A 14,198-nucleotide genomic window follows, 5' to 3' on the forward strand; every position below is an offset into this window, starting at 1 on the left:
CGGGCATATCCCAAAATGAGTGATCTGTGGGCAGTTCAGATATGCTAGAGAAGAAGGAAAAACAGGAGGGGTAGGGAGGAGAGGGAAAAAACAGCACCAAAATGAAACAGGTATATGTCTCAGAAGCTGGGCTAATTTCATCTCTATAAGAGACTTCTAATGGGAGCTGGAGGTGGAAAGGAGGAACAGGAGCTTTATATAATAAATCTACATGCTACAAATGATACCTTGAAAAGAATTTTAAACAATTTTTTAGACTGAGAATTAGCTTGAGCAATCCTTTAAAAAGTACAGGAACATGGGGGCATTTCCCTAATTAGACTAGGAAGAACACGGGATGCCACAGCCTTTAACTAATCACAGTTTACAATAACAAGAAGGAGAACAAGTCCCTTAGAGATCATGAAAAATATTCATTAGGATGCCAGAGAGCTTCTATGCCTCACATCCCTAGAATATGAGAACAAATGAACAAAGCAAGGCAGGGAAGCAAAAATATTTTGTGTTTAATAGCATATGGTAGTAACCTTTCAAAGTTTAAGAGTTGCCTGGAGCACTGAGAAAGAGCACTAAGAGCACTGAGAAATGTCTAGGATCATAAGATCAATTTGTGTCAGAGATGGAACTTGAACGCAAGTCACTTTTTACTAGTTGTGTGCCTTAGAGGTCAGTTCAATAGAAAGTATTACAAAATAAGCCAATTACACTGAAATATTGACATATAGAGATCTACACATATATATATATGTATGTATGTGTGTAAAATTTCATAGACTTCAAGTTAAGAACCTCTGATTTAAATTAATCAAGGCAAACACCACAGTTACATGAAACTATTTTTGTTGAAGTCATTTTGCAGTCATGTCCCACTTTTCATGATCCCCTTTGGGGCTTTCTTGACAAAGATACTGGAATGGTTTGCCATTTCCATTTCCAGCTCATTTTACAGATGGGGAAACTGAGATAGACAGGAAGAAGAAATTTGTTCAGGGTTACACAGCTAATAAGTATCTGAAGCCAGATTTTAACTTAGGAAGATGAGTCTTCCCAACTCTAGGTCAGTACTCTATATCCACTGAACCACCTACCTGCCACATGAAACTATATTTAATATGTTTACATACTAAGGTATTATACAAGTCTTCTCATTTTTCATTATTTCTGACTTGTTTTTATTACAATACGACAGAAAGTGACAGAAGACCTTCATGAGAGTCACAGAATTTAGAAAGCATTTAGGAGGAAGTGGACAGATACACTGAAGAGACTTCATGGATTTTGGAAAAACCAATCCAATAATGGTTGTTTTAATGTCTTCATTATCTCAATGTAAGTTTCTTAATAGCACAGTTAGAAATTAACTACAAACTATTAAGTTATAACTATTGCATTGTTATATTTGTTCTGTTCAAATCTCAAAATCAGCCAGAACAGAAAAGCACATTTTCATTGCTACCTGCCATAACTTGCAGAACACCTGAATCTGGGACTGCCAGGCAAAGAGTTTCAAACTTAAGGCTAAATGACCAAATGGAGGGAGCACTAGGTTTGGAGTAGGGAAGACCTAAAATCAAATCCTGCCTACTACCTGTGTGATCCCAGGGGAATCCATTAATCCTCCCTCAGATTCAGTTTCCTCATCTGTCAAATAAAGGAGTTGGACTTGATGTCATCTAAGGTTTCTTCCAACTCTAAATCTGTGATCCTGTGATCTTCTTTACCACAGCTTAAAGGCACTAAGACAGATCTCCCACACAGGAGGGAACAAGGAGATAATGGGAAATCTGGCAAAACTAGAGGGTTATTCTCAGAGAGTAGCCAAGAATAACCCTTCTAGTCCTGTTTTTCTTCACCCTAACAGCAGCAGAATGAGAGAAAGAAGTCCCATCCACACAATAAATTGAAACCCTCTCCTTTCCCCTGGGTTTGTTGTCATTTTCTTATCTGCCTCAATTCAAAAAGTTCTATAGATCCAACAATACTGCTTCTAGATCTGTACCCCAAGAAGATCAAAGCTAGGGGAAAAGAATCTAGGTGTGCAAAAATGTTTATAGCAGCTCTTTTTATGGTGCAAAGAATTGGAAAGTGAAGAGATATCTATCAATTGGGGAACAGCTGAACAAGTTGTGGTATATGACTGTAATGGAACACTGTTGTGCCATTAGAAAATGATGAATGGAATGATCAAAGTGAAGTGAGCAGAACCAGGAGAATGTTGTACATGGTAACAGCAATAAAGTACAATGATCAACTCTGAATGACAACTATTATCAGTAATGCAAGAATCTAGGATAACTCCAAAGGACTCACAACAAAAAGGATATCCACCACCATACATAAAAGGAACTGACAGAAAGATTGAAGCATACCATTCTTCTCTTTAGTTCCTCCATGAATTATTCCCTAGTATAAATGAAATACATCTTTTTCACAACATGACAAGCATGGAAATATGTATTGCATAATAACACATGTACAATTTATATCATATTGCCTGCCTTCTTGGGGCAGAGAAGGATGGGAGGGAGAGAACATGGATCGAAAAATGTCAGAAAATGATTATTAAAAATTGTATCAACCTGTAATTTGGGGGAAATTTTTAAAGATTTGATTTTTAAAAGTTCTATAAAAATTTAAATTCTTGGTACTGCTACATGACATGATCCATAAAATGTCTTCGACCTAAACATCATAATAGATAAAGTGCTGGGTCTAAAACTAGAAGTAAGAAAACTTAAATTCAAATCCAGCCTCAGACACTTATGAACCATGGACAAATTGTTTATAACATCTCTCTGCCTTGATTTTCTCATTAGCACTTAGCAGAATGCCTGGCACATAGTACATGCTTTATAAATGTTTATTGAAATGAACTACTCTTAAAATGAAGATAAAAATTATATCTACTCCCAGGGTTGTTGTGAGGATAAAATTAAATAATATTACAAATACATGTAATATTCATAAAGTACTTGGCAAACCTTAAAGTACCATACAAATGCTAGTTATTATCATTCACTATGCTAACAACTTTTATTTTTTTTTATATTTCTTTTTATTTTAATTTAAACAAAGTTTTGTAGATGATCTTGTTTTCAACTTGGTTTCTTGAGATGAGTTTTCTTGGGAATTGGTAGCCCAATTCAATAAATCTAATTTCACAAAATACAGTAAAATAGCTGGTATTATAAAAATTAGTATGTTAAAGTGTGGCCATATTTTAATGAGATTATGTTGATCATTAACTGGATTCTGTAGCACCTTGTGGCTGAACAGATCTTTCAGCTTACTTTCCAAAAAAAAAGCCCTGGGCACAAAACAGTGAATTGGAAATTTTTCATTTTTACAGTACATCTAAAGGAAAATCCCATAGAAGGATGCTGCATAATTTTAGTAGAAATATTGCAAAATGGCTGTCTTTAACTTTTTTATTCATTTTTCATTTAAAAAAAAACTTTACTTTCTGTCATAGAATTGATACTGAGTTTCAGTTCTAAGGCAAAAAGACAGTAGGCAATTTGAATTAAATAACTTGCCCAGAGTCACACAGATAGGAGGTGTTTGAGGTAAAATTGGAACTCACAATCTCTCATCTCTAAGCCTGGATCTCTTATCCACTGAAGCACCTACCTGCCTCTAACTTTTTTATTTAGAAAATCTACTTGAAAAATAAGGAAACTTGACAGGTTATATGTTACAATAATATATCCCATGGATGAAGCTAAGATTCCAAAACCCCAATGGATTTGAGATCTCATGAATTTGATATTTCCTCTAACTCTACTAATAAAAACCCATCTAAGTTTATTCATTCTGTTTAATTCCCATCCATTTCCTCCTAAAAGGTCAAAAGAAAGAGTCCACCTAAAGTGCTATATGACTCTTTCTCCCTTGAAATCTCCTCACCATGTATGAATGTCCACCTATTCTTTCACTCTCATTTACTTTTTCTACATGACTAGTCCCTGCTTTCTTTTCTAGTCATGTTTCTCTGAGGTGCTCCTTCATAACACTTCTTCTATATAATTCCTCATTTGTGATATGTGAAATCCCACTTGTGTCAATCATACATCTCTCCACTGACTGGTGGATGAGCCTCAACTTTGGATTCTCTGAATACTACAGTAAGATTCCATGACTTACATTAATATAATATCACCAGTCAACAAGCTCTCATCAAGGACCTTCTGTATTCTGTGTCCAGCACTATGCTAAACACCAACGGTACAAAGAAAGACAAAAATTATGAACCCTGCTATTGAGGAGCTCACATTCTAATGACAGAAACAACATATAAGTCATTCCATATATACAAGATCTATACGCTATGGATTGAAGGGAGTCTGGAAGGGAGGGAAGGAGGAAGAGACTGGAAAAGGCTTCTCAGGTAATATCTGCCCTGAAATGAGAAGGAAACCTGGAAACTAGCTGTAAGAGTATTCGACGTATGAGGGGCAGCTAGTGCAAATGAATGTATTCAGGAGAGAGAGTTTCACTGTATGAGGAACTACAAATAGGTTCATATGGCTGGATTATAGAGCGCATAGCGGGAGCAAAGTTTCCTGCCCCAGAAGAATATTTCTGTTTCAGCGATGGGGCTTTGTTATAAGCCAAAGTTTGGAATGATTCAAAGAATTGTATAGTTTCCCAAAGGTCAGCCTTTTCTCTTCCTCCTATTCATTTCTGAGCCCAGTCCATTATTCATCTGCAGAACTTTTCCAAGATAAATGTGTGGATAAGAAAACTGAGATTCAGCAAGGTTCAATGACTTACCTAATTCAGTAAAAAAAAAAAAAAATCTATTAAGCATCTATTAAGCACCAGGCACTATGCTAAGTTCTAGGGATACAAAGGAAGACTAAAAACAATCCCTGAAGATGCTGACAACATACAAACAGCTAAGTACAAATAAAATATATACAGGATAAATTTGAAATCACCAAAAGCAGGAAGGCACTATAATTCAAGGGGATTAGGAAAGACTTCCGGCTGGGATTTGAAGGAAGTCCATAAATATAGGCCTTCTAACTAAAATCATGCTCTATCTACTATGCTATGTTATACAAAGGATCAAGTCAAAGAATATATTTGATATAAGTGAAAATAGACACAAAAATAGAAACAATACCATATAATTGCAAAGACCACACTTGACCTTCATGAAGAAGAGATATGAAAATGCATCTCTCTTTGTTACAGAGATGATAGAACTATGGATGTGAAACATTGCATATATCATAGTCTAACTTTGCTGAACAGTTACTTTTCTTCTTTGTTTTTTAAAAATTATTTTTATAAGGGAGGGCTTCATGTATAGGAGAGGCAGCAGGGACATATTCTGAAAAGAAGATGATGTAAAATTATATTAATGAAAAAAGGCAATGTATTGAAATTCCAAAGGAAAAGAAAAACTTTAATATTTCTTGTATGGAAATTACCATGCCACCATAAAGGGAAAAAAAATCAACAGGGAAAAAGAAAAAGATCCTCTTTCTTCAAAGAACTGGACTTCAAAAAGGAAGGCAAAAGGCTGAGTGGGAGGGACGAAGTGTATTTATACTTAGGAATGGAGGAAAAATGAATCTACTTGGCTGGGTATCATCTTAACCACAAGCCATTTTGAGAGAATTCCTGTGTCTAGGCTCATAGAAACTAAACATCAGTCTAGGAGGCAATGAAACTAAAAGTTCTGGATTAAGCAGCAACTGTTCCTACCTTAGGGTTTTCATTGGGTGACATATTTCTCCTCTCTCAATCTCTTCTCAATCTTAACCTAGGGCAAAAGCCTGAGGTTCACTAAAATTATGGTTTTTATTTTATTCTCTTTTATAAGGAAAAAATAGGGATAGAAATAACAATTATTGTTTCTTTATTTTTATTCTAAACTTAAGCACCAAATAAAATATGTGTATACATTTTTACACACACGGGAATGTTCATTTTATTTGATATTCATCCATTTTAGAATATGTATTTATACACATATATAAAGAATGCTCATCTTATTTGACATTAAGTTTAAAATATGTATTTATATACATATATAGAATGCTCATTTTAGTTGATGTTTGTTTTATATATATGCATGCATACACAGATTATTATCTATCTATGTTCACTATTATTTACATCTTGATTTTCTTTTTAAATATTCAGTAAAATCAATAAGTAATTTTCAAATTTGTCTTGCTTGTGTGTGATTCTGCCTGGCCTCACATTTGTTCCCTTCTGGCCTAACTTTCTGGCTTAGTTTCTGTACTCTTACATGATTCTTTCTAGCCTAACTTCTGTTGTCTTCTGTGCATTTTAAAAAATACTTAAATGACCCTCCTTTCCCCCCTTTTTTTTCTTTTCTTTTCCTTTTTTTTTTCTGGCATCCTTTTTCCTAATCCTATACTTCCTCTATCAGAGCCCCAAAACTTGGAAAAAGAAAAAGAAATCCTTCTAAGAAGTATTCATAGTCAAGTCAAACATTCCTACATTGGTCCTGAATATAAATGAATATTTTGTGATACATTTTGCATCCATTATCTTTCTCTGTCAGGAGGTTGTTAGCATATTCTATCATTAGACCTCTGGAAGTCTGGTTGGTTAGTAATTAAATAATGACTCATCAAGGTTTGTTAGTTTTTTCTTTTATTTACAGTGTTGTTGTTATATAAAGTGCTGTCTTGGTTCTGCTCAATTCACTCTGCAGCAGTTTATACAAGTCTTCCCAGGTTTCTCAGAGATCATCCCTTTCACTGTTTCTTACAGCACAATAATATCCCATTATGTTTGGCAGTCCCCCTCACTCACATAAAACTTGTTTCTTTGGTTTTTTGTTTTAACAAAAAAGAGTTAGCAATTATTGTATCAATATGCCACAGTTCTGAAGGGTATAAAAGTTTCCTCCTGGCAAGTACTATAATTTAATTAGAACCCTCCAAACCCAGGAAATATTTACCATCACCAATGTGAGTCAGGATATGAAAAAAATCTTGATTAATTCAAAAAAAGTTCAATAAACAACAAAAGGGTACTTACCTACATTAGGAGACTTAAACTAGGTGGGAGTGAAGTTTTCAAACTGAAAGAGAGAGAAAAATGCATCTTAAAATAGCATGATATGTGTTATTTTAATATACTTTTCACACCACTGATAACCACAATTTCATGTTTCTTTAAAGACATAAAAGAAAAACAACTAGGCTGTCATTCTCAGTCCTAAGCTTAAAAACGTGCTCTGTAATTTTCCATTTTGGTCTTATGCTCACCAGTTTAGAAATGTGCTTTGGTCCTTAACAAAAATATTTATGCTCTGAAGTATTTATTGCTTCTGCATAACTAGGTCCCAGTGAACAGATGAAAAAGGTATCCAAGAGGAAATGTGGAATAATAGTGTGCAGAGTGTTCTGTAGCAGAAGGTCACACCACGGAACATACTTTATAATGTAACAGGATAGGTTTGGAATCAAAAGAGAGGCATAGCAGAGTTTAGGGAGCTAAGCTGGGAAATCTGAATTCCAAACCTAACTCTTCCACTCTCTTGCTATAGGACCCTGGCAAAATAATTTAATCCTTACTAGAAAAATCTGTCCATACTACTTTCCTACATCATGTAAAATTCAGAAGATTTAGCATAAAAATTATTCTAAAAAGGGAAGAATGCATCTGAAATATTTAATAAAGATAAATTGTGGTCAGTTTTCTCAGTTGTAAATTTAGAGAGATATGCTTTGGTTATTTCTAAAGACCCTTCAAGAGCCAACTTCTATAAATTCATGAAAATCCCTCTTTGTGCTAATTCTTCTCTCAACGTTAGACCTTCTTCATAGAGTACTCTGATTTCTTTTTTGGACCTTTGGAATCATCTAAATTCACCACAAGCTCACCAGTCCTTCAACTTTCTAGCAATTTCAACTTACTAGTTTCATAATGTGTTGTATACATATTATCTCTACATCTGTCTTTTTTAAAAATTAAAATTTGGCAAACCCTATGATTCAACTGAAAGTTCCTTCATATATATTGGACCAAGCTAGAAAAGTTCAGAAAATAGAAAACCTGCAGATTTAGTATTAAGAGAATCCAATAGAATGGACAAGTAACTATAATGATAATCTGGAGTAACCAGTTTCTTATACAAGATTTGCTTTAGTGGCAGCCACTTTTCAGAAATGTTTTGTTAATAATCTATTTAAATAAAGTAGACTATTTTGAAAAATCAGTTCAGGTCTGGAAAATTTCAGTAGTTGCTGATAATGTTAAAAATCCTTGCTGAGGAATGGAATGACACTATAAAATTGGCAGTAAACTATGGTTTGAATGAGGGTTTGAAGATGACAGAATAAAGAAATACAGAATTATAATTGGAAAAATATTTTAAAACTAACTTAAAACTCTCTTCTGGAAGGGAAGAAGGAAGGAAGGAAGGAAGGAAGGAACAAAGGAACAAAGGAACGAAGGAAGGAATGAAGGAACAAAGGAAACACCTCATATCCAGTTCAGCAGATCTAAAACAGAATTTATTCCCCCCCAAAACCCTTTCTACTTTTGAATTTCCCTATGTCTGTGGAAGGTACCACCATCATCCCAAATATTCTAATTCTTAACCTAACTGTTATCTTCAACTCCTCATTCACACTCAGCTCACATCACATCCAATCTGTTACCAGCTTTGCCCTTTTTTTCCCATTTATACAGCTACTACTCTGGTGCATGGCCTTCATTGCTTCATATTTGCACTATTGCAACAAACTTCTCGTTGTTCTCCTAGCCTTCTAGTCCATCTTCCTCTGAGGTGCCAGAGTGATCTTCCTAAATGGCAGTTTTGACTGTCACCCCACTATTCAATAAGCACTAGTGGCTCCCTATTACCTCTAAGATATGATATAAAACCCTCTATTTGTCTTCTAAAGCCCTTCACAACCTGGATCCTATGTACTCTTCCATTCTTCTTATATTTAACTCCCCTCAATGTACTCAACAATCCAGCAGCACTAGCATCCTTACAAATGGTCAAACACAATATTCCACCTTCTGACTCCATGACTTTTCACTAGTCATCCCCACACCTGAAATGCTCTCCACCCAGCTTCTACTTTAAAAAGTCTTTCATTGTCTTGTCATTGCTAAAGTCACATCTGGTTTGAGATTACCTTTCATTTACACTGTGTATATCTTAATAGATACATAGGTGGTTGCATGTTGAAAGCATCCCCTTCATTAGAAAGGGAGCACCTTGAGGGAAGACACTGTATTTTTGCTTTTCTTTGTATCCCCAGTGATGATAAAGAGAAAGAAAAATCTCTTCATTGGGAGTTCCCCACATCAACTGAAATCACAGGTCTCCCAATGCTCATTCCCACCCAAAATAAATCTCCAAGAGACATGTACAATTTCCTTCCCCCCAAAGAGCAAAATGAAATATATATATATATATATATATATATATTCCAATGTGTCTGAAATTATGATTAAATGGTGGTAGCAATCATCTTAGATCCTTGAAAATTGTTAGCCTTCCTCCTGAGCCAAGGGATCACTGTCATTAAGAAGGAAAAACCACCAACCAATTTCTCCCTGGGCCCAGTATACTGCAAAAGTCTCATACTTCAGAATATATCAAGGACTTTCATTAAAAAAAAAACTTTCAAAGGCACTTAACCTTCCTCTTCACTCCTCCTTTACAGTGGAAAGTAAGTAATCTTAAGATTCTTGACCAAACCAGAAACAGACTGATTAGGATTTCCCTCCTATTTTGCTAATCATTGAACCAGAGGGCTCATTCACAAGCTTCTACTAAATGAGGTCCTTCTGCCAACACAGAAGTAATGTGTCACATATAAAATAATAGTTTTTTCTAGGTTTTTGGAAGAAAGTTCCTAAAGAAATTCAAGATATATTTAAACATTATTGTTGTGGCTATTGTTATAGTCAATTTCCAGGATTGCATTCAACACAATAAAAAGGGTTTAGCTAGAGAAACAAAGTAAAATTGGTTAAGTGGTAGAATACAGAGTTCTGTGCTTAGATTTCTGCTTTTGTTCCACATTTTAGAAAGGATATTTCAGAGAAGGGAGTGGGAAAGGGAGGGAGAAAAGAGGGGCCCGGGGTGGGTGGGGGGCAGGGTAGAGAAAAAAAAACTAGGGATTTTATCCTGGAAAACAGAAGCCTAGCTGGGCTGTCCCAACATCTAGGATTACTTCAAAGGCTGTCACCAGGAAGAAGGATAAACTCTAGGATTGCCCTAGAGGGAAGAAAAATGGGTGGAAGTTACAAATTTAGGTTTCATATTAGGAAAACTTCTTAGTAATGACAACAGGCCAAAAGCAGAATGGGCTTCCCCAGAAGGTAGAAGCTTCCCTTCCAAACCTGAGGCCTTTAAGCAAAAACCAGATGAATATTTGTTTGGTATGTTGCAAAGGGGATTTTTGTTCAGGTATGAGTTAGACAAAATGGTGTCAAAGTACCTTTCCAACTCTTGGGATTTTATGATTCTATGGTTTCTAAGGCCTTTTTTTTTTTAACACTAAAAGGTTCTGTGATTCTGGTACATTTTTATTAAAAGATAGGGTTTATGTTTCTAATTTTGATTTGTGGAAATTATGAGTAGCTTGAGCTAGAATGAACATATATATGTGAGAAAAGTTGCTAGGTAAATGTAAAATTTTGGTTAACAACAGAAAAAGCGATGCCCTGGGTCATGAGTATTATGTTCAGAACTGGGAGAAGGGCAAAGAAGAAGGGTGAATAAGAGGAATGAGGAGGTAAAAATCATGTTAAGCTGAAAAAAGATATGGCATCTTTGATACAGCTGAGTAATTTAGAAAGTAGAGAATGAATCCCATTAAAACACAGGAAGTAGGATGTAACCATAAATCTGAAGCTTGGCTGCTGCTATTTCATTCTTATCTCCAGTATGCAGTTGTTCATGTGCAAGAAAAAGATAAACCTTTAAAGGGGGGTGGGGGGAACACTGAGTGGAAAAAAAAATCAAAACCACTGTTCAATTCTCATTTGATGGTAACTCACACTTTAGGAGTCAAGCTATCTGGTACCTTCTCCTATCCGAAGATCTAAGATCTTTCCAAATCCTAGGAAAATATCATCATTTGATTCTAGGCTAAAGGAAGCCTGGTAGAAAACAAAATCCCTGTAAAGCCATTGATAAATCCCAAAGAATTTATATGGTGGTCTCTATAATGACAAGAGTCCTTTAATATTTGACCACATCCAAAATACTACATAGAATTAGCCTGGTCAGAGTTGGAAGGGACCAGCCTAATCATCTAATGTGCCCCTCCCACCTTTTACAAATATGTAAACTAAGGCCCTAAAAGTTAAATGACTTTACATAGGTCATATAGCAAAATAATAGATCCACAGTTTGAACTTGGTCCAGATTCCCAACCAATATTCCTTCCCGTGCCCCTTATTACTTTATAACAGACCCTGAGTATTAAGAGAACTTTATTTTATTTTTAGCTCTCAAATATTAAAAATAACAATTCTTGTTCATCCACCTCATTTTCTCCACTCACAAAGCTACCATCCTACCTAGTTCAAGCCCCTCTTCACCTGGACTATTGCAATGCTCTCCATATGCAATAAATGATCTGTCTCACTTCCTCCAATCTCTTCCCTCTATAATTCATGTTCTGCATAACTGCCAAAGTCATATTCCTAAAACATAGATCTGAGCAGGTCATTACCTGCTCAGGAAATTCCAACTGCCCTCCTTTTCCTACCTCTAGTCTAAAATGTCAGTTCCTCTCTGGCATTTAAAGCCCTTCACCAATCTGTTTCCAATGTACCTCTGCAGACTTATTGTACATTACTCACACCCTCCTCCACGCTTTTGTTCATCTACACTGGCCTGTTTGCTGTCCATGAAATACATATCTTTCTCTCTCATTTCTGGATCTGTGCACAAGCTATTCTTCATGCCTAGGAGGCACTTCCTCCTCATCTCCACTTAGAATCCCCACCTTCCTTGGAAACTCAATTCAAACAATATACCTCCTAAATAAGGCTTTTCCTATCTTCTTCTTCCACCATTTGAAATGAAATTACTTGCATTCATTATGTATACATTTTATATCTACTTGTGAGTTTTTATGGTGCTTCTTCTCTATCTACCCAATAAAATAAAGCTTCTTCAATGCAAACATTTATTTTTACCTTCAAATCCCCAGAACTCAGACATGTGTAACTCTGGTCAAGCCACTTAACTTCTTAGTACTATAGGAACTCTCGAAGATTTGAAGTTTCAGAGAAGATATGAACTAGTAGAACACCAAAGGACTCCCTATAAACAATGAAAACATAGGTCCTGGCCCTAATCACCAGTGCATAACCCAGTGTCAGGTAAATGGGAAGTCCTTAACAAATGCTTTATTTTTTTTTTAATTGAGAAAGGCTTGAGACTGTTAATAATGCATAGACCAATGAAGCAATTGTTTTTTTCCTGCATTTTCTTCCCAATGGGAAATATCAAAAAGTCTTAGGAAAGTCATGCCCCTTCCTTCAAATTACTGAACCAAGAACTGGTAACCAGTCAGGACAATATCAGTACTTCCTGACTCCTCCTTTAAGTTCTGATTTAATGTAGTAAGACAATTTGGGAGTGCAAAATCTTTGCCCTGAATGTGATAAGAGACTTCGGAAGTGCAAAATCTTTGCCCTGAAAAAATGCCATTTTTATGCCCATCCTATTAGTAGCAATCATTGATATTAATCTAATGAGAAAATAATTGTACATGAAGAGACCTTGGCATGACTTATAAGAATAGGGTCAGAAATGGTGAAACCCAGAGTAATCTAGGGTTTACAAAAGATCCTAAGGGCTAAACCAGGCTGAGGGTAACCAATATTGTGAGTTAGAAGAATGTCTATCTACCTCAAGCATATAAAGATGACATACACCCTGACAGAATGTGTAGATGAGAACAATTTATTCCAATGCCATGAAGGCAGTAGGAACAGGCATTGTAGAGTGCTGAAAGTTTGGTCAGACAGAGAAGATGTCAAGATCCTCTACTGCATCCTGGGTCGTCGCCAATCATCCTGACTTTTGTCTTGCCAATGGACTTCAATGACTTGGAAAGACTGTCTCACTTAAATCCAGGTCACTTGCAAATCAAGACATCATCCACACCCCAACATCATAATGTCATTAGTCCTCTTCAAGTTTGAAGGTCAAACAACAATATAGTCCAAATGGTACTTTGGATCATGCTAATCTGTCCAGATTGTAGATATCTTATTAAACCCAAAATCTAAAAACTGCTACAACAGTTGGTTCTGTTAAAGGGTGATGCTCCCTGGATTCAGTCCCCATTTCGTCTCAATATGTTACATTACCAACACAGTTACTCCAACCATAGGAAAACCATCTCACAAATGTATATCATTGCTTACAGGAAGAACCAGAAAAGATTATGAAAATTACTGTAAAAATTCTTAACCTCTGTAGAGCTAAATCACAGATGTCTGAATTGTGTCTTCTTGTGTTTCATTATTTCTTTTCTGGTAATCAGACTGGTCATTGCAATTGATCCCAATTTAGTCTTGCTTTCATTTACATTATTGTGGTCATCATGTATTTGTTCTCTTAGTTTTCATTACTTCACTTTGTTTCAATTCATATGTCCTCCTTTATTTCTCTGAATTGGGTATTCAGAATAGACTTAAAATTTATTCTACTGGCAAGTTTATTTTAATCACAAAAACTTGCTACTATATTCACTAATCATATTATAACAATTATCTTGTCTCAGAAACAGGTCATTTGATATGTCAACTAATAATGTCAATAAATATAAACTAATTTTGAAGCTTTAGTAATATTTAAAGACAAGAATCTTTTATTTAAGATTCCCAAGGAATCTTGTAATAATACCTCAATCCTTCCAATAATATTCTGGCCCAACCATAATTCCTATCATCTACATAGAGAGACTGAGACCACGTGTCTTGATCTAGGAAGCTTCAAAGGTAACAAAGAAAGAAGAAGGAGAGCATGATATGATTACAAGAGAATTAGGTTCAAAATCAGGGGACCTGATACTCTACTACCAGGTTCTGCTAACTACTATACCATGTCCAAAAGGGCTATTCATCCCAAACCTGTGGCAGAGCCTTCTGCATTAAAAAAACAACGTACATTGATCCAGAGATAATGATACCATTTTGTCCCTCTTTGAATACAAAAA

The 14,198-nt window shown here is 35.5% G+C and overlaps 1 protein-coding gene across 1 annotated transcript in view; it reads right to left on the minus strand.

The window, feature by feature from the left end:
- The window catches only part of PTPN14 (protein tyrosine phosphatase non-receptor type 14), a 176,816-nt gene extending 169,770 nt beyond the window's left edge, over positions 1-7,046 (minus strand). The window contains exon 1 of the mRNA XM_044674715.1: positions 7,027-7,046. The gene's annotated coding sequence lies outside the window, so the exon portion shown is untranslated. The remainder of the gene's footprint in view (positions 1-7,026) is intronic.
- Positions 7,047-14,198: the final 7,152 nt, after the last annotated feature.

Source organism: Gracilinanus agilis, chromosome 4 (assembly GCF_016433145.1).
Source record: "Gracilinanus agilis isolate LMUSP501 chromosome 4, AgileGrace, whole genome shotgun sequence".
NCBI classification, from domain to species: Eukaryota; Metazoa; Chordata; class Mammalia; order Didelphimorphia; family Didelphidae; genus Gracilinanus; species Gracilinanus agilis.